The following is a 26,775-nucleotide window of genomic DNA, read 5'->3' as shown; positions in this document are numbered from 1 at the left end:
AAAACAAGGTTTATACTTAACGATATGATAGTAATAAAGGACCCAGCCATAATATGAAAATCGCTGAAACACTTAATAAAGATCTCCAAAATGAAAACTTTAACTAAATTATTCTCTCCATTATGCAACCTTTTTTCATTGAAAATATCAAGGACACTGTTTAATATTGGTGTCAAGGCAGCAGAGGCGTAGCAAAATAGAGCTGGGTCCCTGTGACTTGCCTGATACGCCCCCAAGATCGGATCCCTGCAGTTATAAAAAGAAAAAAGAAAACTCATTTACTCACTGGTCCTCTTCTTTTGTCCGCAGGGGGCCTATCCTGGATCCCTTTAAGGCTGCTACATCATGCTGTGCTGTGCCAGGACGTCATATGTGATGTAGCACACATCCCTATTGTATGCTGTTTCGCATACAACGTCCCACATGATGCCCGTCGTCAGGACCTTTGCAGGGGCCTGATGTGGCAGCCTGAGATGATCCAGGGCAGGCCCCCTGCAGGCCCCCTTCCCCTCCTGGCAAGAAGTGGTAAGGGCTTGGATGTGCAGTTTGAAGGACGGGGCGGAATCAAAGGCTATCCCGAGGCTTTAACAGTGATTGATAGATCTTGGGTTGAGTAAGATGGGGAAAGATGATTCATTTAGTTTTCTCCATGTTGAGTTTAAGGAACCGGGAGAAGAAAGAGGTTATAGCTTTTAGACTCTCTGGTACTCTGGCTAAAAGGTGTTAATTTCTGTGTCATCAGCATAGAAGTGGTACTGAAAGCCATGGGATTTTATGAGCTGTCCCAGGCTATAGGCATAGATAGAGTAGAGAAAGGATCCCAGGACAGAGCCTTGAGGGACACTAATGGGGCAGGGGCGAGACGAGGAAGTGGTGTGTGAGCAGCTGCAGATTAAGTAGACCATAGGCCCTCAGTTGTTCCTCAAACTTGAGCCCCCCTTCCCCACCGCTAGTCTGTCGTGTCCATAGTGAACACCATCTTTCTGTGCAAACATTGACAAATGGGTGTTACGATTCCCCTTGTCAAAGGGCTGTGTACCCTACATACCAATAGCCTCCAAACATTACTGACAGTATCACACTGTGTAGGGACACATCCTCTTGACAATGGGAATGGTAACATGAATTTGTCTATTAGTCCTGGGTACACAAAGACTTTATGTGGAATACAAGGATTTCCTACAACAGACATACACACAAATAAAACTGCTCAAATACTGATGAACTGTTATGTTAGCGGTTGTTAAATCATTTTAGATTAATATGCCAAAAATGTGGAGGTTTAATTATTGTGATTATATTAGAAGCAAATAATTTGTGAACGTCTGTGATTGTACTCGGAGACAAATCTAGCAGCATGTATATAGAAGATACACGTCATTGACATACATTATTGGGATAATAGTGGCGACGTGAGTAAATCCCAGTTCAGAACTGGTAACCGTAACCTGGGATCACACTATCTCAGACTGCTGGCACTGCTATTATTTGAGGTGTGGTGCACTGCAGAATCAGAGCTGTGCCACTGACAGTACTTTCAAGGGACCCTCAGTTAAGAATGAATTACCGTGACTTGTGTTACTGTAGTCAGAGACTGCGACAAGATACCACTTTTTACTTATTAGTCGGAGCTCTGTAAAAAGGAAGCTCTGCGTTTCCACAATAATAAATAACAATGCCGCTGGATGGATCTTGGTCAGTGGATTGAATCTGATTCTGAACCGCAAACAGCAGTACCCTTTAGATAATGCCTGCAGTGGAGGATATGCGCTCAAACATACAATGCACATTGCTCTGCTGGTCACTAGGCTGGCGTGGACAAGTGCATCCCCCTACATCTGCCAAACAAAGCTGGTACTTGTCCTGAACTCCCAACATTAGGTAAAGCTAGGTGGCAGGTCGCAGTGCTATTCTAGTGAGAACATGAATGCTATTCCCCGGCATTGGGCAAGAAATAAAGAGCAGAGCTACATAGAAGTCCTGACACACGTTTCACTAGGAAAACCGTCTTCTTTCTGGGTAGATCATTAGTCACTTGTTTCCAAGAATCTAATATCAATCAGAATCCTTGCTACTATAAACTAAAATGGTTGTTTTATCTCAACTGATATACAAAGAGGGTTTATAGGGACACAATAATTTATATATTATATATATATATATATATATATATATATATATATATATATATATATATATATATATAAATAATCTAAAGGTCCTGGACACAAGGACTGAAATGTTGCATAAAGTAACCTTTTTTATACTTATTTTTTGGAGTGCTGCCTATTTCGCCACTGTTTTAGGAAGGATTTAGCTAGCAATCAAAAAGCGATATGCCATAGTCGCTTTGAGAAATGCAGGGCATAGTCTGGGAAATTGCTCATCTGGAGAAGGTTTCTCTTTGTGGCGTGCAGAGTACCCTCAAGAAATACACTGAAAACAAGAGTGTACATGATCGATCACGACCTGAACAACCTCGAGTAACCACAAAACAGTCCAAACGGGACAGATTCAAAACAGCTCATCAGATCTGTGCTGCTCTGATGGAAACGAGGAAGAAAAGAGTGTCAAACGTCGACTTGTAGCCAGTGGCTTAAAAAGATGTGTTGCAGCCTGACAACCTTTGCTTATGTTCATTAATAAAAAGAAGAGGCTATTGGAGGAAAAATAGCACAGGGGCGGAACCACTAGTCAGTGGAAGAAGGTTCTTTTCACAGATGAATCGAAGTTTGAGGTCGAAAGGTGTTTTGGTTGAAGCAAAAGTTAGTTAGTTGTGTGACAGGTGAGCACATGCTTCCGGCTTGCATTCAGCCCACAGTCAAGCATTGAAGAGGTTCCATTATGGTGTGGGGATATTTCAGAAGTGGTGCGTTTGGTTACTTGCTAAAAATCTAAGAAATCATTGACTCTAAGTACTTCCACAACATGCTGGAGCGACATGGAATCTTTTTTGGCACCTGTCTTATTGGTTGTGGTATCACACTAGTGAGATAATGACCCAAAACATGTCTTTGCAAAAAGTATATTCAGTCATAAGAACAAAAACAGGTGCTGAAGAACATAGTTTTCCCACCACAGGGTCCTGATTGAAATCTAATTGAACTTCTTTGGGATCATCCGGACAGGTGTGTTTGAGATGTGCAAGTTATGAGCCAAAATCATCTTTTGGAGTTGCTACAAGAGAAGTGGGCTGTAATCGAAGCTAAAGCTCTAGACAAGTTGACCGTCATAATGCCCCGTGTTTGCACTGCTGTGATCGCTGCTAAGGGTGGATACTTTGATGAGAGAAACATTGAGGCTGGCTTCCCACAGTGAAGATTTAATGCAGATTTTGCCTGCTTTTTGTAACCCAAAATCAGAATTTGATTCCGTAAAGTTACCATTATAGCGCAGTCGACTGCGCTATTTGTTTCTGACAAAAAAATGGAAACCTTATGGAATGGAGAGAAACGGAAACCATTTGCAATCGAAGGTTTCCATTTGACTTTCCGTTCATGGGTTCCTCTGATGGAAAGGTCTAGTGGAACCCATGAACAGAAGGGTGACGCTGATGTGAAGAGGCCCTTACTGTGGGAAAGCGTAAAGTGGAAAAAAAAAGTATTTTCTGACTTTGGGAAGGCACAAACTGTAATATTAAAATTTGCAAGATGAAAAATAAGTAAATAGAATAAAAAATACAAATAAAGTAAACATTGGAAGATGATAGAAATTACAAATATATTGTCTATCTTACGCCTCATGCACACGACCATGTGTGCCATCCGTTTCACAGACCCGATTCACCCACTAAAGTGAATGGGTCCGTGAAGACTATCGGGTGCCACTCAGATGGCGTCAAAAAACGGCCCGAGTGGCACAACGATTGTGTGCAAGAGACCTTAGTGTTGCCTCATGTGATTAAAAGAAAACTTGACAAATATGTATACTTTTTGACCATTTTTACAAACTTAAGGGACAATAATAATATTAAAAAAAAGAACTAGGTGTAGAAAAAGATCATAAGACAAGAAGCCTTACTAGTCACAATAAAATGCCACAAAAATCACATTGATATTCCAGCAAATAGAAAATTTTATAGCCATTATTGTATAATTAAAAAATTGCTACACTCTGTCTAAACCTGAAGGCCCAAAATAACCTGGACCTGAATTTATGGTTAAAAAATACAGAATAGGGAGTTGAAAAAACTCCACATTAACAGCGGCCATTTTCTTGTCATAGTTATCAAGGTAATGCTTAATCCATAACCTGAGTTTCTGATTTATAGGAAGAAGAACCAAAGCTATGCTTTATAATTGGGTACACACATAAAAAACCTTATAAATAAAAAAAAACAGAACGTTATAATGAATTGAGGAGTTTTGTTTGACCTCATCGATTGCAAAGGAAAAGTGTAGTAATAACCAATAAGGTTGATGCTTTCAATTTCCAAAAGGACTCTGAAAAAGGAGTAGTGTTATCTAATTGGTTGCTATAGGCAACTACTCCACTCCAATTGTAATACATCTTTCCCATATAGTATTCTTGGGAAGTAGTGGATTTCTAGGAAAAATATATTTAACATAAATCTAGCAATCATTTATATATGAATTTGATATAAAGCTGCATTTCCTGTGGATATGTCATAAATGTCCCTAATGGGAAAAACCCTTTAATGAAACTATGATGATCAGTGAGTAGTAAGGAGGAATTTTAATGTGCTTGTCCGCAGGATGTAGAGCTCTACTTGGCAGAAAGCTTTAATTGCATAATTGTACAAGAGCTGCTAAGATATTTTGTACCGAGCTTCAGCAAATGCTTCCTTGGATCATTTTAAAACATGACATATGACAAATAGCAATAAATTAATGTCCTTAAAGTTAAAAGAAAACACGAAAATATAATGTTATGAGTATTTACATAACAGTACAAATGAGCACAACTTATTCATATTTAAGTAAAAAGGTCATTTAAAACATTATTCAGATTTGCCTTAATGATGATAAATTGCATATTCTTCATATTTTATATATTCATAATCTTTCTGTCTTTTGAATGCATTTCTTTATTTTTACAGAAATATTTGAAGTAATCCCTGACACAAATAGATTAATTGATTTTATTCATTGTTTCAGTAATGTTATTTTGATTTTTCCATTAATGTGTACCTATCATTTTGCTAAGTACATTTTAAAAGTGTTAGGCTGGGTTCACACGACCTATTTTCAGGCGTAAACGAGGCGTATTATGCCTCGATTTACGCCTGAAAATAGGGCTACAATACATCGGCAAACATCTGCCCATTAATTTGAATGGGTTTGCCGACGTACTGTGCAGACGACCTGTAATTTACGCGTCGTCGTTTGACAACTGTCAAACGACGACGCGTAAATTGACTGCCTCGGCAAAGAAGTGCAGGGCACGTCTTTGCAACGTAATTTGAGCCGTTCTTCATTGAACTCAATGAAGAGCAGCTCAAGATTACAGGCGTCAAAGACGCCTCACATAATACGAGGAACAGCTTTTACGGCTGAAACGAGGCAGCTGTTTTCTTCTGAAAACAGTCTGTCATTTCAGCCGTAAAAGCCTCTCATCGTGTGCACATACCCTTAAAAGGAATGCATTTTTTTTTTTTACCTTCTTGACCTGGTTATCAGCCTCCCTACGCACTGTTACCTATTTTCACAATCATGATCTTTGTTCTGCAGTTGCCAGTACGTGCAGCACTGATGCAGTTGCCCTCACTGCCCATAATCCTAAGCATCCGGATCGGGAGCGCGCACAGAACCTGTTCCAGCACTGAGCCTCTGCCACAGCAGATGACGTCAGCGCAGAGTTGAGGACTGCTGGAAATTGCCGAAGTACTGTCTGTAAGAGCAGAGAGTACTTCAGAAGACCCGCAGGAGCACGCACGCTGCGAAGGACCGGATGAAATGCGTATTCACTGCAAAGCACTTAGGTAGACAGATTTCTCTTGCCAGTGGATAGCAGAATATCTGTTTACCAGTGAAAAGCCACATTGCAACATAAGAAACAGGGCGGAATAAAGTGAGTAAGGAGACAGAACTTAGCTAATTTGATAAATTATGAAATAAGCAATCTACCCATGTAGAGTTGAAATTGGGAAAATACATTTAAATGATAGTGCACCTTTAAGGTAAATCTTCAAATATTTTTTTTATATAAAACCTATGATAATTTTGTTGTAATTAAAATGTGCTGAAAATGTAAACACTAAAGGCAAATCTATATCAATACACAGTGCATTAAATATCTCAAGTGTCTTTGATATTATTTTCGTATGGAAATGAATAGTGTTACTTCCATTACCCAAAGTAATAATTAGTTGAGGATATAAACTCAAGATGATACTAAATTGTGTCAGAAGCATCCAATATGTCCACTCTAAATTACCATGTTGCATGTAGTACCGTGTTACCAATTTTGGCAAAAAAAGAACAAGGACAGGCATATTGCAAAAATTGATAACTGTCTCGGCAAGATCACATGCGACAGATTTGTTGCAGAAATGGAAGCGACTGAAAAATCCATTCCATACATCTGGAGCAGTCCCAGAAATTTCTGCAACAAACGTGCTGTGCGTGAACATACCCTTTGGGGGGCCACGGCGACACTTGAAAGCCCATGAGTTACTATAAAATATAGACATTACAGCTTCTCTTGTCCCGAATTCAAAGTATCCCTTTGGGAAAAAAAGTCAAAATGGACCTTGTGATCATTGTAAAAGATCCTACATGGTGCGTTAGGGCACATCTACACTTTGTCCCATATAGCTCAATAGGATCTGTTAACAAATTTTTTCTTGAAGTATATTTTTATGAAAAATTATTTTACCATTGATGATGTTGGCAGGGAGGGACGTCCCGAGGAGAAGCAGAACTATGCATTGCATTGCATTATTGTAAAGGACCCGCCAGTGGTCACATGCCTGCCCCATAACCGTAAAGTTACAATGAGGGAAAAGAAGCGATCCAAGAGCAACAGAAGCGTAAGTAAATTGATTTTTTTACAAAAACATCTCAAATTCTTTGTTATAACATCAGTTTAGTTATAGCTCAATTTAACCCCTTGGCGACATGTGACCTAACTGTACGTCACAGCCGCCAAGGGGAGTATGGAGTGGGCTTACGTGATAAGCCTGCTCCATAGTAAGATGTGTTGTAATCAATACCTCACTGGTGTTGCAATCAACACCTCAATGCATCAGTCGATATCAGTTAAAAAAAATTGGTTAAATTAAAAGTAATGTAAAAAAAATTATCAGAATTTATATCCCCGCATCCATAAAAGTCTGAACTATTAAAATATAATGATATTCAACCCGCACAATGAACACTGTAAAGAAGCGAAAGAGGAAAGCACCAAAATTGCTGGTTTCCACTCACTTTAGCTCCCAGAACATGGAATAAAATTAGTGATCAAAAGTCGCATGCAACCCAAAATGGTACTCATAAAAACTACTGCTAGCCCCACAAAATACAAACACTCACATAGCTCCATCGCCAGGAAAAAAACTAAGTTATGGTTCTCACAATATGGCAAAAAAAAATGTTTTTTTCTTAAACAGTTTATTCCTTGCAAAAAAAAATAAAACATAAAAAAACCTATACAAATTTGGTATAGCTGTAATCGTATTGATTAAAGTTAACATGTTACTTTTATTGCACTGTGAACTCGGTAAAAACAAAACCCCCAAAACAATGGTGAAATCGCTGATTTTCCCAATTCCACCTCACAAAGAATTTGTTTTTCAGTTTGCCAGTACATTATATGTTACATTAAATAGTGCCATTAAAAACGACAACACATTCCACAAAAAACAAGCCTTTATACGGCTTTTTCAACAGAAAAGTAAAAAGGTTATGACTTTGGAATTCGGCAGGGGGGGGGGGCAAAAATAAAAAAATGACAACATGACTGGAAAAAAACTAAGTTATGGTTCTCACAATATGGCAAAAAAAAATGTTTTTTTCTTAAACAGTTTATTCCTTGCAAAAAAAATAAAACAGCCTAAGGCTGTGTTCACACAACCTATTTTCAGGAGTAAACGAGGCGTATTATACCTCGATTTACGCCTGAAAATACGGCTCCAATACGTCGGTAAACATCTGCCCATTCATTTGAATGGGTTTGCTGACGTACTTTGATGACGACCAGTAATTTACGCGTCGTCGTTTGACAGCTGCTTCGTCAAAGAAGTGCAGGACACTTCTTTGAAACTCAATTTGAGCTGTTTTTCATTGAAGTCAATGAAGAACAGCTCAAGATTACGGGCGTCAAAGACGCCTCGCAAAATGCGAGGAGGAGCTTTTACGTCTGAAACGACGCAGCTGTTTCCTCCTGAAAACAGTCTGTCTTTTCAGACGTAAAAGCCAGTTCTCGTGTGCACATACCCTTACGGCTATCATGTCTTCTGTACATTGCACACATAGAAGAGAAAATCCTGCTCACCTATCTCTATCTACCACATATATAGATGCAGCAGTAGCATGGAGAACATTATACGGCAGTACAGACCAGTGTAGCTGAAAATCCAGCACTGGTGTGACATAGAAATCCTCCCATAACGACTGTGTGTTTCTCTTTGCTCTTGCTTCCTCACCCCTCCATCTCCATAGACTTACATGCAGCGTGTGTTGCTGAGTCACACTCTCTCTGCTCCCTCCTCCTGCACCCCCCTTTCTTCTCCACAGAAAGTTATAGCCAGGCAGTGAAGAGACACGCCCCCACCTTCTGCAGCCTGTTTGTAACCAGGGACGACCAATGCTTGACAACAGGAGGTGGACAGCAGATTGCAGGAAGGGAGACACCTAGTGGCAGGAAGTTTACACATAATTTGTATGGATGAAATAGGTAAATTTTAACAGTAAGTAAATTGCAAAGTTGTTTTATGTAAGGTATACTTTTAGATCAGCATAAGTTGTTTGAAAAGTTAGTGTCCATCTAACTCCAACATATAAATATGCCCTGATGCTTGCATTAGGTATACAGTACATGCCGTGATACAATCACCTCTAAAGCTGTTGGAAGCTGAACACCACTGTGGATTTAAAGTACTAAACAGACACACGTAATCAGAATAAAAGCAGCTTGTCGGATATTTTAAGGGACTAAAAACATTTATTTTTTGCTTGCTGCACAGACCAAAAATTTCTAAACAAGCAAAAATAACAAAGAAGTAATGAAAGTAGCTTGTCAGATCTAATCGTATGGGCATAACTAATAGACTGTACGCCAGCATGGTGCACTACACGTAACTGTGGACTGGTACCCTTATAGAAGTTTTATCTTTGTGCAATGATAATACTAAGCAGCAAACCCCTCATGAATGGTAGGTGTGAGAGTGGCTGTTCATCAGTATTTTTTTTTATTATTTAGTACCCAAATGCACAAGGTTAATTTTAACAAACCGATCATAATGATATACAGAATCAAAATGACATAGGTAGCTCAACAAACAAACAAATAAAACTGAAACACAGCTTTTCATTACATATAAGAAATGCAAAAAAAAAAAGGAGTTTAGAAAAATAATGCAGTTGAAAAATAAGTTCCTGACTAGTGTGACTAGTTGCTGACTAGTGTGAATGCACACTTAATATACCATATATAGTTGGTGTGAATGCACACTTGGTATATTATATTCATCTAGTGTGAATGCACACGTTTGTTTAAATCTACAGTCCCTTGCTAGTGTGAATGCACAATACTGCTTGAGGTGCTGCACTGTTTGTGATGGGTGTTAATGCACAGGGAATTTAGGTGCTGTGTCTCATTTCAGTGTGACTGCACACTGTGTCGCAGGTGCTGCGTTTTTATTACTGAGTATTCACAAACACTTTGCTGCTAGGTATCAGATCTTTACTTGGTGTGAATGCACACTTTGCTATTTAGTCCAGATAGGGACAGAATTGATGTTTTTAATAGATATTTGGAGTAGTTTGATTACAATTTAAACGAATATATTGGTACCCTTATCTAGTCTTACCTACCTGGTTAGCCTGGTATCTATAGAAATTATTGGCTTAAGTAGCCTATTTTAAAGAATTAATAAAAATATTTTTTAAGCGATCTTGTCCAGGCGATACCTTTTAAGTTCCAGGGGAGGACTGAGAGGACTAGGAGACACAAAGTTAGTTGTTAGCAAAGAAAATAATGACAAGACCATCAGAAATGAATGGCTAGTATGCTACCTAAGGCTGCCATATTTTGGTAAAATTGTCCGAGCACCTTCTGGCTTCATAAGTAAACCTAAAGGGAGTCTGTCACCAGAAATCAAACCAGCAGCACCGTAATATAGCGTAGCCTCACCTGAATCTAATCCTTTTTTATTTTTTCAGCTGAGTGGCTCAGTTTCAGCGATAATCACTTTAGTCCTTATATGCAAATGAGCTATTTGGAGCAATGAGGGCATCACCATTGCTCCAAACAGCTCAACCTTCTATGCCCAGTCTGACCCTCCCTCCCTTCCTTCTTTGATCGACAAGGCCAGGCAGTGTAAAAGCCGTGATCTCGCCTGACACCGTATTCTTCTGAGCATGCCCGCGCCTCTGCTTCTGAACTGGCACATGCACAATACGTCCCTGAAGTTTCACCAGTCTAATCGGCTGTACTGTGCATGCAGTATTACACCGGATTACAGTGGATGTAATCAGCGCATACACAGTACAGCCAATTAGACCGGTGAAACTTCAGGGATCTACTGCGCATGCGCCAAGTCGGAAGCAGAGGCGCGGGCACACTCAGGAGAAATCGGAGCCAAGCGTGATCACGGCTTTTAAAACTGCCTGGTTCAAAGAAGGAAGGGAGGGAGGGTCGGACTGGGGATAGAAGGTAGAACTGTTTGGAGCAATGGTGATGCTCTTATTGCTCCAAATAGCTCATTTGCATATAAGGAATAAAGCAACTATCACTGAAATGGAGCCACTCAGCTAAAAAATTTAAAAAGCGTTATATCCAGGTGAGGCCACGCTTTATTACTGTGCTGCTGGCAAATTTCTGGTGACAGACTCCCTTTAAAAAGAGGGAGATTAGTATTAACTATGGAGATCAATGGCTCTAGCGTAGTAAATTTTTTAGCATGGAACAGGAGTAGTATCATAAGTGACCTGGACCCCACAGGGTGTATAGGCTCCTCAACTAGCAGAAGTAAGCATACCTTAGCATTCATTACTCTCGAGAGGCCCACTTTAAATTTCATATATTCCATAACTTCTGCCCAAAAACCAAGGATGACCGGACAGACCCAAAAAAGATTCAAAAAGGAGCCATCTATTTTAAAAAAGAGAGGACATGTAGGGGAGTATAGTCTTCCTATTCTATACAATTTAGCAGGGGTGTAGTAAATTTGAGAAAAATTTTTTACCTGAATAAGTCGGTCCCTGGCTTATATTAAAGGGCCAGTCAAGGAGTCCAATATCTCCTCATGATTCTCAGTGGATATGGAAAGGAGAGTCTGGGACCACCGGTCTAAAGCTGTAGCAAGCTTAATAGATGAAACACTTAACAGTTGTTTATAAAATACTGACAGTTTAATCAGTGTGTGTGTCCTTTGTTACACAATCCTCCAAAGGGGATGTACATAATCTCACATTATATCCAGCAAATTGCGACCAAAGTGCATGTCTAAGTTGAAAGTATCGTAATCTCATGTGGGGGGAACCTAATGTTCAGATATAGTTTGTGTGAAGGTGGCTATTTGTCCTCCACAACTACATTCCTCAAAGTCAGAACACCCGACAGTTGCCCATTCACCAGGGTCAGGAAACCTACGTACATGTGGCATAAGTGGATTATACCATAGTGGTGTCGCAGGTGACCAAGTTACTTCTTCAGTACAGAACAGCAGTAAGGACCTCTTAAATACCTTTAAAGTAGTTTACATAGGAGTCTATCAAAAGTGACCCATTGGGGGGCTAATCTGTATAGGGAATTCACTAGGGCTCCCAGTAACAAGGCCTCAAGATCCATACTGGGATTTGTATGCCTATGGGTAACCACCACTAAACATATACCAACTAGCCAGGAAGTAAAGGCAAAGATTCGGGAGAGCCAAACCTCCCTTGCCAACTGGTAGCTGCAGAGTACTAAGTGCAAGTCGAGGAGGTCCACGTGCTCAAATAAAGGAGCTAATATCCCTATCCAAAGAGGAGTACAATGAGAGAGGCAACCACACAGGGGAGTTAGGATAGAGATAAAGAAATCTGTGGAGAGATTTAATCTTAAAAAGTTTAATACGACCCGTCACTGTAAGAGGAAAATGTTCCTTCTATCAAGATCAATTTTGAGTCTCTGTAACAGGGGTGTTATATTGTCAGACCTAAAACTATTGACATCAGGTCCCAGGTAAGTAATTTTGTCCACTCATTGCAAAGGAGTGGGGATTCCCATACATTTGGCCGCATCATCTAAAGCTAAGACCAGCGATTTGGACTAGTTGACATGTAAGCCAGAAAATAAGGAAAATTAGTCAAATAGAGCCAATAATGCCCACAGAGAGTATCCAGGATAATTAAGAAACAAAAACGAGTTATCTACATATATAGAGACTCAGTCCTCCCTTTCTCCCATCATGAAGCCCTTTTTATCAGGCAAATGATGTATGGAAGTTGCCAGGGGTTCTATGGCCAATACAAAAAGGGAGGGAGAGAGGCGACAGTACTGTCTGGTTCCCTGACCCAAAGCAAAAGGCGAAGAAATATGGCAATTAGTTCTGACACTCGCTATCAGTCGGGAGTACAGAAGTCTTATACATTGAATAGATTTTGGACCAAAGACAAATCTATGAAGCACAATCCAAAAGTAAGGCCATTCCACAGAATCAAAGGCTTTATCTAAATCTAACAAGGAAATGACATGAGACCTATAATTACTGGGAGTGGATGATAAGTTTGTAAATAACCTGCACAAGTTAATGTCAGTGGCCTTTCCAGGCATAAAGCCCAACTGGTCTGGGTGAATGATGTGAGAAATCATATTCTTCAAACACATTGCTAAGACTATGGCCAGTATTTTAATATTGCAGCTGAGAAGCGAGATGGGTCGATAGGAACCACAGTCTATAGGGTCTTTGCAAGATTTAAGAATAAGGATTATGAGTGCCTCTCTCATGAAAAAGGGGAGGGCCTCCTCAACAAACAGGGATTGAAGCAAGGATTGAAAACAAGGAGCAAGAAGCTCCACGTGAGCTTTGTACCATTCGATAGGTAGGCCATCCAAGCCAGGAGTCTTTCTATTGGGAATAGAACTAATAGCTGTAGTAATTTCCTCAACTCCGAGATCAGCTTCAAGGAAACCAACATCTTCACTATCCAGGACGGTAAAGAGTGTATTATCAGCATTTTTTTCCTAGTAAATTAAGTGAGCAACAGGTTATAATCCTGCTGCTTAGCTGAAAAACAGGAAAAGGCTGAAGGTCCCCTAGATCTTAAGTATTCCGCTACATTGACAGCTAAATACAACGCGTTCCAAATTATTATGCAAATGTTATTTTTCGCTGATTTTCCTAAATAGTCGATGCAAATGACAGTCAGTATAATCTTCAAGCCATCAACCGTTGGAGTATAATGCAAATTTTATTGAACAAATCTCCTAATGATAACAGATTTTTTTTAGAAGTAAAAAACTCAAAATGCACTGTTTCAAATTATTATGCACAACAGAGATCAAAACATTTTAAAGGTAGTAAAGAGAGATAAAATGGTAATTTCTTGAATTTGCAGCATCAGAAGGTCATATTTACAGAAATCAAAAGCTCTTTCAATCAAAAAAAACTTAGCAGGCCAAGTTACATGTTAACATAGGACACCTTCTTTGATAGCACCTTCACAATTCTTGCATCCATTGAATTTATGAGTATTTGGATAGTTTCTGCTTGAATATCTTTGCAGGATGTCAGAATAACCTCCCAGAGCTTCTGTTTTGATGTGAACTCCCTCCCACCCTCATAAATATTTTGCTTGAGGATGCTCCAAAGGTTCACAATAGGGTTGAGGTCAGGGGAACATGGGGGCCACACCATGAGTTTCTCTCCTTTTATGCCCATAGCAACCATTGACAAAGAGGTATTCTTTGCAGCATGAGGTGGTGCATTGTCATGCATGAAGATAATTTTGCTACAGAAGGCACGGTTCTTCTTTTTGTACCACGGAAGAAAGTGGTCAGTCATAAACTCTACGTACTTTGCAGAGGTCATTTTCACACCGTCAGGGACCCTAAAGGGGCCTACCAGCTCTCTCCCCATGATTCCAGCCCAAAATATGACTCCGCTACCTCCTTGCTGACATCGCAGCCTTGTTGGGACATGGTGGCCATTCACCAACCATCCACTACTCCATCCATCTGCACCATCCAGGGTTGCACGGCGCTCATCAGTAAACAACACGGTTTGAAAATTAGTCTTCATGTATTTCTGAGCCCACTGCAACCGTTTCTGCTTGTGAGCATTGTTTAGGGGTGGCCGAATAATAGCTTTATGCACACTTGCAAATCTCTGGGGGATCCTACACCTTGAGGTTCGCGGGACTCCAGAGGCACCAGCGGCTTCAAATACCTGTTTGCTGCTTTGCAATGGCATTTTAGCTGCTGCTCTCCTAATCCTATTAATTTGTCTGGCAGAAACCTTCCTCATTATGCCTTTATCTGAACGAACCCGTCTGTGCTCTGAATCAGCCACAAATCTTTTCACAGTACAATGATCACGCTTAAGTTTTCTTGAAATATCCAATGTTTTCATACCTTGTCCAAGGTATTGCACAATTTCACGCTTTTCGGCAGCAGAGAGATCCTTTTTCTTTCCCATATTGCTTGAAACCTGTGGCCTGCTTAATAATGTGGAACATCCTTCTTAAGTAGTTTTCCTTTGATTGGGCACACCCTGGCAAACTAATTATCACAGTTGTCTGAGATTGATTACAATGATCCAAAGAGCCCTAAGACACAATACCATCCATGAGTTTAGTTGAAAAACTAATAATTAAATGTTTATGACACTTAAATCCAATTTGCATAATAATTTGGAACACGGTGTATTTTGAACCTGTGCTGTGTCCCACTATGTTGGGTTTGCTTTTTACAGCATTCACGGTGTGGTTAAAGTGACATCTTAACTTTTCTTTTTGTAGGTTAAGACGAACAAGGTGATACCAATTTGATATAGTTTTTTTTATGCTTTAGTACTTTTCCAAAGTAAAAACAATTACATGACCCATAACTTTTTTATCTTTCTGCCGATGGAGCTGTGGTAGGGTTTTATTTTTTTCAGGGGACCTATAGTTTTTATCAATACCATTTTGGGGCACATGTGACTTTTTGACCTGCTTTTATTCCATTGTTTTGGGAGGTAAGGCTGTAATTCTGCAGTTTTTTTACAGCGTTTAACGTGCGGGATAAATAATGTTATATTGTAATAGTTCAGTTATTTATGGATGCAGCGATACTAATTATGTTTATTTTTTTATTATATGGTTGTTGTTTTTTTAAGGGATGTTTTTTAAACAATTTTTTTCTTTTTAGTACCACTAGGGGACTTGAACATGCAATCATTAGATTTCATTAGGCCCCCCCAGGCTGCCATGACAATCTATTGGCACACCATGATCGCATTGCAAAGGAGGGGTGGCATGACAGAGGGTTAAATGAAAAACGGCTCCAAAAACGGCTCAAAAAGTAACATGCACTTTTTTTTCGCGGGAGCTTTTTTACACGACCGTCTTTAAAAACGGCCGCGTAAAAAAATGGTCCGTCGGAACAGAACGCCGTTTTTCCCATTGAAATCAATAGGCAAATGTTTGGAGGCGAACTGCTTCCAATATTCCGTCCGTTTTTCGGGTGTTTATAACCCAAAAGAGGCCGAAAATAAGACGTGTGAACATACCCTTAGTTTCAGGGGTCAGCTGTAATATACAGCTGACACCTGCGGTGTATGGAGCGACCTTAGCCCGTGAGCCTACTTCATACTCCCCCTCCCGACTATGAAGTACTTGTAAGTCAAATGTCAGAAGGGGTAAAAGCCAAGATTCTCAGTTGCAATTCGATAGCTACATTTTGATGAACTTATGGACTTTAGTAGCCAGGACGAATCAGATACGTTCTTGGCTACTGAAATGCCTACCTGCCAGAACGTATGACATATGTCCTTGACAGGAAAAGAGTTAAACATAATCTATCTGGCTTCATCCACTACTAGATGGAGCATGGGAGCTTACTGCATACTATCTTATCGCAGAATTCAAGGTGACTTGGAGCTCTGTAATAAAATAATGTAATGTGAGTGCTAAATTTTGATTACTTTGCGCCATTCAATTGCATGTTCGGTTTACCCACACTTTTAAAACTCTCTAAAAAAATTCACACACTTTAAATGCTCAGCTGCCAATATTTTTTACATTTTCTACTAGTCTGTAAGCATCCCTTAAAATATAGATATACATACAGAAAATGATCGTCCCAGGTATACAGTGTTTACTATACTCCAGTATAAAAATCTACATGGGCGATAAATAAAACATGACCACTGTCTATAATATTGAAAAAGTAAATTGAATACAAATGCACACTGCACAAGATGGGATGACTATGCAGCACTGTTTCTCAACTCTGCCAACTAAAATGAAACAATAGTATTTAAAAAAATAAATTACAGTATTTTTAATCTGGAAAAGCCCAAATAATGGTGTAATGCCATTATTATGTATCACTGTTCAAAAAACTGAGCTAAAGCTGATAAAACAAATGTGATGGATCTGAGAGGATTAAACGTTAATGATAAAGTTAGAAAAAGAAACATTTTCAGTTTTTCCCATTTTACAGTTGACTTGACTTAATACAAGAAAAAAGAAAAAATGGCAATCTGAAGAAATTTTGAATGACAGAGGTGGGAGATTGAAAAATTAGCAGAGCTGAAATAATGTAATAGGAAAGATGGCGTTTGTCTAGAAAGCAGTTTTGCACATTCCAAAAGTCAATAACGGGGAAAAAAGAAAATGAAGAGGTATAGGTGAAATGAGTTGGCAAAAGAGCCACAGACCATAAAAAAATAGAAAAGGACTAAAGAAAGATTTTCATCACAGAACCTGTAAAGACTTCAAATACTGTAAAATAGGAAGAAGTAGTCGTAAGATCGAAGGGAATATGACTGCAAGAATAGACTACAAAGGGTTTGTTTCTAGTCTGTAACCATAGAAACACATAGGTCTACATATCATTTCTTTACATTTTAGATGCATTGGAGCAATAAAAAAAAAATGGTTGCAATGGCATAACCTTTTTCTGACTGCCAAAAAACAAGGCTTTTATCTCATATTGAAATATTAATTTGGACTTTATGATTTACCAGACAACCTTTTTCTTTTCTTAAATATATATCTATATGTTAAGCGAAGTACCATCATGCTCCAGAATAAATGTCAATATGCACAATGAATAATACATGACAACTGTCTCTAATGTTGAAAATTCATGATTCTGTAAGCACAGCCAGTGCTGTGGTCGTAAAAATACAAGGATGTACAGAATTTTTTTTATCCCCTTAAGGACTAGCCTATCTCGGGACTCACTGGGGTTGTTCAGTTTATGGAACCCATATTCTTATACCCTATTATGTAATTCTGAGTTAATAGAGGAGGGTCCTTTGTTTAGAATCCATCCTGATCTCTTTACTAAAATGGAGAGCGGTTAAAAAAAAGAGCATCACTATTTTTGGGTGGGCCAATGGAAAAAAAACCCAGCAATTTCCGCCATCATTATTTGCGATTTGATACAAAATATGTATAGTTTTTTTTTTTATATTTTAGTACTTTTGCAGAATAAAGGCATGTTGTAGAGAAAAAAATTGTTTTATGTCGCCGCATTTTAAGAGCCATAGCGTTCTAATTTTTCTGTCCATATAGTCATATGTGTTCTTGTTCTTTTTGCAGGATAAGTTGTAATTCTTACTTGCACCATTTTGGGATAAATATAATTTACTGATCAACATTTATAAAAAAAATTGGGGGGAATGGGATAACTCGCCAATGTTTTTTGGGTTTTTCATTTACTCTATGCACTGTGTGGTATAAATAATATGTTAACTTTATTGTGTGGGTCATTATGCTTGCGACAATATCAAATATTATTTTTTATTTCTCAGTGATTTTTATTAATCCCTAAATGATCAGGTGTGTTTGCCCCTCTGCCATTCATCAGCGATTACTTTTTTATTTTTTCATTGTTGTGGCAATATGTGGCCTTGTTTTATCAGGGAGAAATTTTATTTTTCTCCTGTGCAGTTTGGGTTGTATAAATAAATGAATGTGTAATTTTTGTAATTTATTTTCGGCATTGAGTTTTTGTTTATTTATACCGTTCACATTTCATGTTAAATAACCTGTTAATTTAATTCTTAGGCCTAGTTCACACAGAGTTTCTTGGCGCTAATTTTGACGTGAAACACGCGTCCGCATCAGCGCCAAAAAATTGCCGAAAACTCCCACCATTGATTTCAATGGGAGGCAGAGGCGTTTGTGTTCCCGGGGGACGTTTAGCCGCTCGCGGGTAAAAAAAAGCAGCATGTCCTTTCTCGTTTCCATGCGGCTTTCAAGCATTTTTTGCCTGCGGTCATCAATGGCCGCGAGCTAAAACCGCTGCGAAAACCGCTGCAAAAAAGCGCAGGCAGGCCAAAATCTGCCTCAAAATTCCTTCTAGAATTTTGAGACAGATTTTTTTCTGCCTGCAAAAAAACTCAGTGTAAACTAGGCCTTAAGGTTATTACAGTCATGTAAATACCTAATATGTGTAGGTTTTTTGTTTTTATATACTGTTTGGGCAATAAAATATATTTAATACTAAACAATGAGGGTTTTTTGTGGACATTTCATTATTATTATTTTTTGTTATTTTTTTTTTTAGTCCCATGAAGGGATACATTTTTAGTAACTTTATTTTATACTTAGAATGTATTAGCATACTGCTGTATACTAAGACATTACACTGTGTCACTATGACACAGGCTACTATCAGAGCAACACATAGTGTGCCCTAACAGCAGGCAAACTGAACAGACAGCTATTTCTAGGTCCCCGGGGCTGACTGCAGACGGTTCTACCAGCCTCCCTTTGGATCACCAGGTTTCCGGTGACGTGATCGAAGAGGGGAGTTCCAAAGGCTTAAAGGGATAAATGGTTAAACAGCTGTGGTCGGAGTTTCCTATTCAGCAGACTTCTCTAAGTACAAGAGCTGTTAGCAACAACTTCTGCTTAAGAGAATGAGCTCTCATTGCAGTACTCATAAGCCTTTTCTACAGCCACGATAAAATACGTTGCTGTAGACTCTGGACCTGCACCGGCTGCCATAAAAAGGCAGTTGGTGGTCAGGAGGGGATTAAGGATTTATCAGTTTTTAGCACAAGAAAGATAAGAAAAAAAATGATAAAGACTAACACGTAAAAGCAGTTCTGAACGACATACAAAAATAAATATCCAAAATTGGAGATAGAATATGAACCCTTAATCAAATATCAATTATTAATACAAAATAACTACATTGATAATAAAAAAAGGTGTAAAAAACAACCAGCAAAAAACAATGGCGAAATTGCTATTTTTTTCCATTGCCCCCCTAAAAAGTCATAATAAAAGTGAATCAATAAGTCCCTTATACCCCAAAACAGTACAAATCAAAACTACGCCTTGTCCTGCAAAAAACAAGCCCTCATATCACTACAGTGACGAAAAAATAAAAAAATTACGGCTCTTGGAATGCGAGTTCAAAAGAGTTTTTATTGTGCAAAATTCGTACAACATTAAAAACCTCTACATATGTAGTATTGTCTTAATCGTACCAACCCATAGAATAAAGGTAATGTGTTATTTACGCCACACACTGAATGGCGTGAATTTAAAACGCATAGAACTATGGCGGAATTTCAGAGTTTTTTTCTATTCCCACAAAAAAAGTTAATAAGAGTTAATAAAAAAATTATAGGTACCCCAAAATGGTGCCACTAAAAAGTACAACTAAACACGCTTGTGCCCCCGATCTTTTAAGACCCTATCAACGCCACTGGAGTTCATAATGTACCTCCGTATGCCTCCGATTTCATAGGTATGATCCTATGAAAAAAATGTGGCATGATCCATCTTAGGCTGCATAATGGATATATTCTTCGTATGGAGGCACTTTACAGAAGCATACAGAGATTTCACAGGCTTTGTGCACATTGCTTAGTCATATGATTAAAGCCTAAGGAGCAGTCAAGTGGTAGTTTTTAATAAATACCTATATTGAAACAGACCTAACGATAAACGTTATAGTAAACGTCCACACATATCAAAGAAGAACAGACAATAAATACCTATAGCTGTATGTGAGGACAGATCATACCTCCCCAAAGGGAAAGAATAACACCAAGTACAATCAGTAACTTGCAAAAAATATACACTCTTTATTATAATATACATATGAACATGTTGGCCATCAGGACCTAAAAACCACAAACAATTAAAATACGCAATGTGGAAAACATAAGGCTACTCACAAATGGCATATATACAATATTCAATAATGCCATACAGGGTCGCTCTGATAGTCATGCCATAAATGTATGTATTACAAAAATAACAGACACCTAAAAATGTGTCTCTAAAAACACATGCTGAAACAGAACAATGTAATGTGAAGAATGGTATGCAGGAAAAACTAGTAACCAACACTGAATGGTCAGTGTAAATGAAGTGGTATAGACACCAGGATATCACCAAAAATCAGAATAGGTCCCAGAAGCCATACCAACCCGTATGTTGCATATCAAGCCAAAAAATGAATTTCCACAGCAAGAGCCCCGACGCGCGTTTCGCGGAAGCTTTTTCAAGGGGTACTAACTAGTGAGGTGACCAGCGTTGTATTTGTACTCAGTGGTAGGGGAGATATGTTCGAAAATAGCCAATGGCAGTACAAATCACCAATGCCTAACACCTGAAATATATCAGGCGTTCTGCATTAGTGAGTCAAACTGCCATACAATTACCTGAACTCTAATCCGTGGGCAGCAACAGACGCCATTACCGATGTCAAGTATACGTCACAGGGATGAGACCGCGCATGCGCATGCGCATCAATCCAAAAGCACCGCAGAAAAAATGTCATCGCATATGGATGACGTATCGCGCCATAGTGGCCATCTTGAGTATGGGCAAAGACAAGGATGAAGAACGCACCTGCGCGTGCGCATCAACCCACAAACGTCGAGAACAAATGTCATAGCATGTAAATGACGTATCGCGCCGTGGTGGCCACTTTGAGTATGGGCAAAGAATCTAGTTATAGGGCAAAAAACAAAAACAAATGTAGGGCATATGTAACACAATCCGAACTTTCACATAGAGAATACAAAACTATGGGACTGTAGCGTCTACAATTGTGGACAATAATGCACATATGGAACAATATATATACATAATTCAATAGTATGTTAAACATCACTTCATACATCCATCAATACAAAGAAGACCACATATTGAACCATGTACATACATGAATATATATAGCACATAATGAAGGGGAAGCAATTTATACAAGTAAAAATAATATTTACTATTACATCAAAAATAATAAATAATACATTATAATAATAAATAAAGACCCTATCAACGCCACTGGAGTTCATAATGTACCTCCGTATGCCTCCGATTTCATAGGTATGATCCTATGAAAAAAATGTGGCATGATCCATCTTAGGCTGCATAATGGATGTATTCTTCGTATGGAGGCACTTTACAGCGGCATACAGAGATTTCACAGGCTTTGTGCACATTGCTTAGTCATATGATTAAAGCCTAAGGAGCAGTCAAGTGGTAGTTTTTGTCTGATGACATATTGGAATGTAATCACCTATTGACTTTAATGCTAAATACTCTTAGACTGGCACTCACTGGTAAGAAGACATCTACAGGTCTATAGCCATTAAGAAGTGAGCAATGTATCTAGATGACATGGCTATTTCAGACACATAATTTGCAGAAATTACCATTTTTAGCAGTGAAAGAGCCTGTAACAGCTTATCCGTCTAAGGGTCATTTCCTCACTCCATCTCCAGTCACTTCAATGACAAAATAAATTTGGAATATGACCAACATTTGATTAATGTTATAACTCAGTGAAAGCTGCGGTAGATAATTATTATATTAAGACAACAGTAATCAATAATATTGTCGTCATAGGATGACACACATGATCATTACTTGCAATGTGTGCCAACTTCAACCAACTGAAAAATGACTTGCTAATTACTTTTACAGCAATACGAAGACATGTCACGATGTTAGGCAAAATGATGTTGTTTTGTAGATATGAAAAGATTGGCCATTGGCCCTCACAGAGTGCAACATATATATATATATCATATATATATATATATATATATATATATATATATATATATATATATATATATATATATTATAATATCATTCTAAAATGACAGGTCCGCACTAAGAGAAAGAGCATTTTGGTGATAGATTATTTTGTAGCAGATTTATATTTCAGTGGCAATAAATTGTATATGGATGAAGAACTAGCAGCATACTGTAGTTAAATAAGCAGGCACATTTGGATACGTGGAGATTTTATAATTTACTGGTTTAAAACATTTAGTAAAGAGAAATATGAAAAGGGTGAAAAGAGTGAAAAGGGAAGTTGGAGATACTAGTTGTGCCACAAAGCATTAGAGAAACAGGAAAAGGAAGAAGATACAGAGGGTATGAGGGGCTTACTGCAGGGGCGCAGCTATAGGGGGTGCAGTCGCACATGGGTCCTGGTGCCTCAGAGGGCCCACAGACCCTTCTGCGACATAAGAAAACACCAGTATTGTTAATGGAACATGGTAGGTGGATGTCCTGTTATGGATTTTGCATTGGTGCCTGGGAGCTTCAACTTATGCCTCTGGCTTCCTGCCATATGATGCTGCATGGAGTGAACTGCTCAATTGTCAAGTTCTGACCAGTGTCCACCTCAATTTTTGCATAATACTATTTAAACTACCCTAGACATATGCAACTGTAGGCATATTCTTATGGGCAGAAACCGCTCTCCATTTGTATAATTGTTTGTCATTTTACTTTTGTTACTTCCCTATTTGTAAAGCACTGCGGAATAAATTGGTGCTATATAAATGAAAATTCTTATTGTTATACACAAATGCATATGTCTGCCATTGACACTCATTGCAAAAAACATACTGTATACCATGCAGTAATTTATTTATTTTTTACATTTTTCAATGCAATAAATAAAACAAAAAAAATATATAGATTTAAATATTATATATGATATATTTATATATATATATATATATATATATATACACAGCTCTTTAAACGGCAAATGTGTGCTAAACGGACACTCTTTTGGCATAATTTGGCCCATATACAGATGTAGCCCAGTTTATCTTGACTCTGATAACATGTTACAGCTTGATATTACCCAACAAAAGCCAATGAAAAGTCATTGAAAAAGTCAAGATAAAGTTTCTTCCCACTGTGTATTTAATACGTTAAAAGTCAAGATAAATCTGTAAATCTATGGGTCACATAAACACAAAAGTTTGAACAGCACATTCCAACAAAATGAAACAAAATGTGTATGCAGGTGCAAGAACGCCTGTGACAGCAAATTTATACAGCACACAAAAAAATGGCAAAGCACACTGCGAACACTAATGCTACCTAAGCCACTAAATATAAATAAATATGCATTACTGCTAAATCGACATACAATAGGGAGGTTCTTAGAGCACATTTTGATCAAATTGTGTGAGCCCATCTGCTACGACAAGGCGTCCTCTATGAGGTGGGAACCTACGCTGCACATACACCCAGAACTGGGACTAAACCTACATATTCTTGGGGATGGTAGGAACCAGCATTGAACTAATTAAAATCACCCAGGGCAGAATGGGAGGAGTGCAAGATCAAAAAATGGAGGCAGTCACTAATGAATCACATAAACAACACATTTATGAATCACATAAACAACACAAAAGTTTGAACAGCACATTCCTACAAAATGAAACAAAATGTGTGTACAGGTGCAAGACTGCATGTGACTGCAAATTTATACAGCACACAAGATTCATGTGATTCAGATATGTGGGGTTAGTGACTGCCTCCATTTTTTGATCTTACACTCCTCCCATTCTGCCCTTGGTGATTTTAATTAGTTTAATGCTGGTTCCTACCAGCCCCAAGAATATGTAGGTTTAGTCCCAGTTCTGGGTCGCTTTTTTGTGGCAGGTGGGCTCACACAATTTGATCAAAATGTGCGCTAAGAACCTCCCTATTGTAAGTAGATTTAGCTGTAATGCATATTTATTTATATTTAGTGGCTTAGGTGGCATTAGTGTTTGCAGTGTGCGGTCGCTATTTTCTTGTGTGCTGTGTAAAGCTATGGGTATGTCATACGCTATAAAGGAGCCTTACTGATGTATTTTAACATCAGAATGACTTGATTGTGCAGACATTGTTTATAGACTTTTCATTGGAGATTCTCCATTGAAGGGTGTTTCATGTAACAAAATCCAAATTTTTCTACATGCAAAGTAAGTAATACTGTACATTCTCCAAACACATTTAAAAAAAATTAATTGCTAACCTTTACTATCGTATTTAGTATACTGTATTTTGAACTGTTTGTTCAATCCAAAATATTGTTTATCCCTTAAAGGGGTTTTCCCACGAGAGCCATTTATGACACATCCACAGGATATGTCATAAATGTCAGATAGATGCGGGTCCCATCTTTGTGACCTGCAACTATCTCCAGAACGGGGCCCCCTAATCCCCGTTCAGCCACTGTGTGTTGCGGCTGAATGAGGTATTTTCCGACCATGAAAAACGTTATATGGTCGTGAGTTACTTAAACAGCGTAACTCGCTGAGCTACGCTGTTTCCGTAACTCCAATAGTAGTGAATGGCAGTTACAGAAGCAGCGTAGCATGCGAGTTACGCTGTTTCCGTAACTACCATTAAGTTCTATGAGACTTACATAAACAGCGTAGCTCCGTGAGTTACGCTGTTTACGTAACTCACGACCATATAAAGTTTTTCATTGTCGTAAAACACCTCATTCAGCTGCAACACACAGCGGCTGAACGGGGTTTAGGGGCCCCGTTCTGGAGATAGATGCAGGTCCCAGAGGTGGGACCCACATCTATCTGACATTTATGACATAGCCTGTTGATGTGTCATAAATGTCTCTCGTGGGAAAACCCCTTTAAAGAGGCTCTGTCACCACATTATAAGTGTCCTATCTCGTACATTATGTAATCAGCGCTGTAATGTAGATTACAGCAGTGTTTTTTATTTAGAAAAACTATCATTTTACGGAGTTATGACCTATATTAGCTTTATGCTAATGACTTTCTTAATGGACAATAGCGTGTTTTACTTTTTGACCAAGGGGGCATTGTAAAGAGGAATGTATGACACTGACCAATCAGGGTCAAACACTTCTCTCCATTAATTTACAAAGCACAAAGTAATCTTATTACATCACTATGTGCAGCCACATACACACACACTAACATTACTGCAGTGTCCTGACAGTGAATATACATTACCTCCAGCCAGGACGTGATGTCTATTCATAATCCTGACACTTCGCTAACGTTAGTGTGAGATTTACAGCAAGACAAGTTTAATCCTGTGAGATTATGCTGTAAACTGTCATTTAAAACGAGATTACGCTTGCCTTGCTGTAAATCTCACACAAAGGTTAGCGAAGTGTCAGGATTCTGAATAGACATCACGTCCTGGCTGGAGGTAATGTATATTCACTGTCAGGAAACTTGAGTAACATTAATGTGTGTGTATGTGGCTACACATATTGATCTAGTAAGATTACTATGTGCTGTGTAAATGAATGGAGAGAAGTTTATGACGCTGATTGGTCACTGATTGGTCAGCGTCATACACTTCTCTCCACAGCGCCCACTTAGTCAAAAAGTAAAACACGCCCATTTGCCCATTAAGAAAGTCATTAGCATAAAGCTAATATAGGTCATAGCCACGTCAAAAATGATCATTTTTCTAAATAAAAAACACTGCTGTGATCTACATTACAGCGCCAATCACATTATATACAAGATAGGCCACTTATAATGTGGTGACAGAACCTCTTTAAGCCTATATTGGTTTTAAAGCCCACAGGATTTTTTTGTTTTTTCATCGCCGCATTTAGAGCCATCATTTTTTTTTTTCCATCAACATAGCCGTATGAGGGCTTGATTTTTTTGCGTGATGAGTTATGTTTTTAAATGGTACCATTTTGTGGTACATAAAACATATTCATTAATTCTTATTAACTCTTTTTGGGGGGAATGAAAAACCACCAGCAATTCCGTCATTGTTTCTCTATGTTTTTACTAGAATGTTATCTTTATTCTTTGGGTCGGTAAAATTATGAATAGATACCAAATATGTATAGATTTTTAATGTTTTACTACCTTTGCGAAATAAAAATAAAAATTTCCTCAGTGCCGCATTTCAAGAGCCATTACTTTTTTTATTTTTATGTGTATGTAGCCGTATGAGGGCTTGTTTTTTTGTGGCACAAGATTTACGGCTTGTCCACATGTAACGGAATTGCTGCAGAAAATTTGACTGCATTTTTTTCAATGCTAGGAGATGGTGAGATCTCCTCTGAAAAAGCAATTCAGTCCATTTTGCGCAACAACAATTGACATGCTGCGGTACAGAAAATATGCACTGCCGGTATCACCCACTTTGCTGCTACTGTATTCTG

At 38.5% G+C, this 26,775-nt stretch overlaps 1 protein-coding gene across 2 annotated transcripts in view; it reads right to left on the bottom strand.

The window, feature by feature from the left end:
• Window positions 1-26,775, bottom strand: part of FSTL5 (follistatin like 5) — a 645,404-nt gene that overhangs the window by 53,855 nt on the left and 564,774 nt on the right. The window lies entirely within an intron of this gene.

The sequence above is a fragment of the Rhinoderma darwinii genome, chromosome 1, assembly GCF_050947455.1.
Source record: "Rhinoderma darwinii isolate aRhiDar2 chromosome 1, aRhiDar2.hap1, whole genome shotgun sequence".
In the NCBI taxonomy this organism is placed as follows: Eukaryota; Metazoa; Chordata; class Amphibia; order Anura; family Rhinodermatidae; genus Rhinoderma; species Rhinoderma darwinii.
This window is presented reverse-complemented; position numbering and strand designations above follow the sequence as displayed.